Source organism: Bidens hawaiensis, unplaced genomic scaffold (assembly GCF_021521415.1).
Source record: "Bidens hawaiensis isolate Kalapana, Puna unplaced genomic scaffold, B.hawaiensis_p1.1 tig00025087_1, whole genome shotgun sequence".
Classification (NCBI taxonomy): domain Eukaryota; kingdom Viridiplantae; phylum Streptophyta; class Magnoliopsida; order Asterales; family Asteraceae; genus Bidens; species Bidens hawaiensis.
The window spans coordinates 229850-233858 of NW_027493989.1; the positions used below are offsets into that span (position 1 = coordinate 229850).

Here is a 4009-nt window from a genome sequence, read left to right on the forward strand (position 1 = left end):
CCAAGGAGTTAACTACTGCAATCTCTAGAATATGAACTCAATTTAAAAACATTAATACAACCAATTCAATCTTTTTCATCAACTTCCTTGATGGTAATTTCAATTCGTTTATCCCTACTCAACTCTCATGTCATTTTTGCACCCAATGTATTCGATCATCCCCAATGTCAAGCAATAACCTGCATATGCATATATAATTAAATCGTATTATTTATGATAAACCTTTGATAATAAAACTAATAATAAGTTAAAGAGATATTTAACTTTCGAAAGAACTTACTCGATCATTAAATTCACAAATTTCTATTTAGTTTAGTTCCGTTAATCAAATTATATTTATTTCCGCAACTATTGTTTATTAAGATATTTCGTCGATAATTCCCGAAGGGCTTGATCTACCTCTTTTTCTTAACTAATCATTATCTCTTGCTTAATTGCTAAGGTGAGTATTTAACTCCCCTATTTTACTTATTTTAAATTTGTTGGGCACATATGCGTACTTTATCTCTTTATCTATTATTTAGTATTCAACTGCAACTGTTAAACCTTGTGTGTGTATCAGTTTATGCCTAACTTGCTATTTGCTTAATTGCTTTATTTTACCACATTCGGAGAGGTCCATCATTAATAGTATGATCATACGACCGTCGTAGTGGCCGGCATCCATTCGAATGACAATGGTTTTACCGACAACTCATTTTTGGTAACCAATGCTCATTCGCATGGCAACGATTTAGCCATATCTTTATTATCTAATTGAATTGTTTATATGCTATGACTTAATTGTTTATCTCACAGGAACAATTTGCTTTTTCTCTTATGTATTATTTTTGTAGTGTCAAAATATGGTGTTTTACTAACTCAACATGTGTTGGTGACAAACTTTCTATTTTATACGCATATGTAGGTTATTGTTTGAACTTGTTGTAAGATTTGGTGAAGACTTAGTGAAGAATTTAAGTTAGAAGAATTTTAATCCAGATCATTTGAGATATAAGTTTGTTTTGTTGTATGTTATGGGTTATGTACTTTGTACTTCAGTTATTTAATTAAATTTAATAGATATTGTCACCTTTAATATTGCATAATATTACTTTGAGAGCTGTGAGCAATCAGCTTATGCCCCGGCATTTTCGCAATAGGTTGGGGTGTGACATGTGCCAACCAAAATAGCAACAAAAGCAATGTATTCAAATAGGTGTGTTTTTTTGGCCTCTGTGATTATGGTGTGATTTAGACGTCGCAATATCAACGACTCGTTCTTATAACCTCCAATGTAGTCATGACATGAGTCTATCTTATAGCTTGTTTGATAAAGACTGCTTTGTGATGGTCAATGTATAAATAGACCCTTTGAGTGGGTTAGGCTCCAAGAACAAAAGAGAAGAAGAGAAACCAAGGTTGAATCAATTTTTTTAATTATTTTTCTTAAACATAGATTACAATATATAGAAACCAAGACATAAAGAAAAAGATAAATAATAAGGAAACACAATTAGAATAATATATATATCTATATTATATATATATATATATATATATATATATATATATATATATATATATATATATATATGAGCATAAATTCTTGATAAGAGTCTTCTTTTTGATGATATTTGTTTTCCCACTTGGGGTCTACGCTACCTTTAACATGGAGGAACGAAGTTGGGTCATGGAAAAAAGGCAAAACCTTATAGAATAATTTATTGAGGATCAAAATGATCTTTTTCTGGACACAACGTAGATATAGCTTCACAAGAAGCGATTGATTTAATAGTTAACCAGCTTCTACTTGCTCCCTTTGGATTACATGACCTTAACCTTAATTCCATTTATTAGGCTCCGTTTTCATCACTGAATATTTTCTCTAATTTTAGTTATTTCGTAATCTTTTCCTTTTACTAACTTCCTTGATTACACTATGAATTCCACAATTTGATTCTTATACGATGTAATATATCAACTTTCTTTTAGAATTCACTATGTTTATTTTCATGCTTCTGTTATACATCACAAATATAAGCTAAGATAAGCACGAAACTTGTACTTCCTAAAGCATTTTAGCTTGTTACTATTAGGTAATTATTACGACTGCAATGGATAACATAGTGATCAAAATGAAGAGTGTAAGTAGATATCTACAAATTGTTTTTATATATAGGTTCCAAACGGGTAGTAAAGCCATTCAATGTGAACATACAACCCGAAGAAAGTTGTTATGATCATACACTTACATGACCTGTTCTTTGGTCTTGTTTGAAGACTTGCAATGCTCGAATTGGCAAGGGTCTGCCTCGATTAGCAACTGAACAACCTCATTCATGCTAGGACGAAGGGTCGCGGTCTTGCATGTACAACGGATTGCTATGCGAAGAACCTTAATGATCTCGTTACTGAAATACCCTGAAAGTCTCTTGTCCAAAACGTTAATAGCTCCTTCTTTTGCCTCCACATTGGTTGAAATCCAATATATGATGTTCTTGTTATCTCCAAACTCTACCTCGACGGGTTTCTTTCCGGTTATCAGTTCCAGTAGCCCCACGCCGAAACTATAGACATCGCACTTTGTTGTTGCCTTGGATGAATATGCATACTCTATATCATAAACATTGGTGTAAGAAATATATATATAGGTCAACTAAACTAAAACAAACATCAAGTTGTGGTACACAAAGGTGACAAGGCAATTGGACCAACAGGAAAAAAAAATATTGGCAAATATATAGTGATAGTTTTGCAACCAAAATTAGGTTACCTGGGGCTAAGTAACCGTAGGATCCTGCAACAACCGTTGTGGTAGAGTCTTTCCCTCTAGCCCGTAGAACTTTTGCAATTCCAAAATCAGCAACTTTGGGTTGAAAGTTTGTATCCAAGAGGATATTGGTGGACTTGACGTCTCTATGAATAATGGGTGGCACTAAATCATGGTGCAGATAGGCTAAACCCTGAGCTACACCAAGCGCGATCCGGTGTCTTGTCGGCCAATCCAAAACACATTTACTCGTGGTATGAAGTGCGTCCCAAAGGTTCCCATTTGGCATGAATTCATATACCAAAAGATAACAATCCAAACCAGACAAATAACAATACAACTTGACTATATTCTTGTGTCTTATGTTTCCTAATGTCTCCACTTCTGTTTTAAGCTCTTTGTTCATATTCTGCTGATCTTCAGATGAGTAATAATCTTTTGCTTTTCGACTCCAAAGTCTCTTAACCGCGACCACTTCCCCATTGCTGAGATCAATCTTGTAAACAGTTCCAGACCCACCATGTCCCACGACATTCTTATCAACCATGGCTTCTACTATCTCATCTTGATCAAAACTTATTCGATGGAAGCTTTTAACATTATATGAGAAGTTAGAAGAAGACCATGTTTCTTCATGTTTCACACCATCTTTTTGGTTAGCATACAATCTTTTTAGAAACAATATACCAACAAGGATAATAATCCCAAGGGACACTAAAACAATCCAAATGTAATCAACTTTCTTCTTATTGTGAGTTTGTGAGCACATTAAAAACTTTTGATGTGACAAATTACGGTTTTCAGAAACACAAAGTTTAGGGTTATCTAGGAAGCTTTCTAGCTGCCCTTCTTTGATAAACAAATCCGGTATTGGTCCTGAAAGATCCCGTGGTGCATGATGTTCGCAAACGATATTGTGTTACTAGCTGAGAGAAAACAAGATCTAAACATGAGGCTTGAGGAGTGGAGAGCAACCTTAGAGACAAAAGGTTTAAGGATTAGTCGCTCTAAGACGGAGTACCTCCACTATGATTTTGGTGGGGTAAATGACAATAAAGATGCACAGATCACCATTGAAGGGCAGGTGGTTCCGCAGGTAAAGAAGTTCAAGTATCTAGGATCGTTTGTTCAGAGTGATGGGGAATTAGACAGTGATGTTACCCATCGAGTTCAAGTAGGATGGTGTAGATAGAAAGCAGCCACATGTATATTGTGCGACAAAATTTTCCTAACTAAACTAAAGGGAAAATTTTATAG

At 34.4% G+C, this 4009-nt stretch overlaps 1 pseudogene across 1 annotated transcript; it reads right to left on the bottom strand.

Annotated features, from left to right (window-relative positions):
- Nucleotides 1–1908: 1908 nt before the first annotated feature.
- LOC143570810 (receptor protein-tyrosine kinase CEPR1-like) lies at nt 1909–3703 on the bottom strand (annotated as a pseudogene). The gene is made up of 2 exons (XR_013141997.1): nt 2756–3703; nt 1909–2595 (listed from the first exon to the last, which is right to left on the bottom strand). The product of XR_013141997.1 is annotated as a receptor protein-tyrosine kinase CEPR1-like (transcript).
- Between the last annotated feature and the right edge of the window lie 306 nt (nt 3704–4009).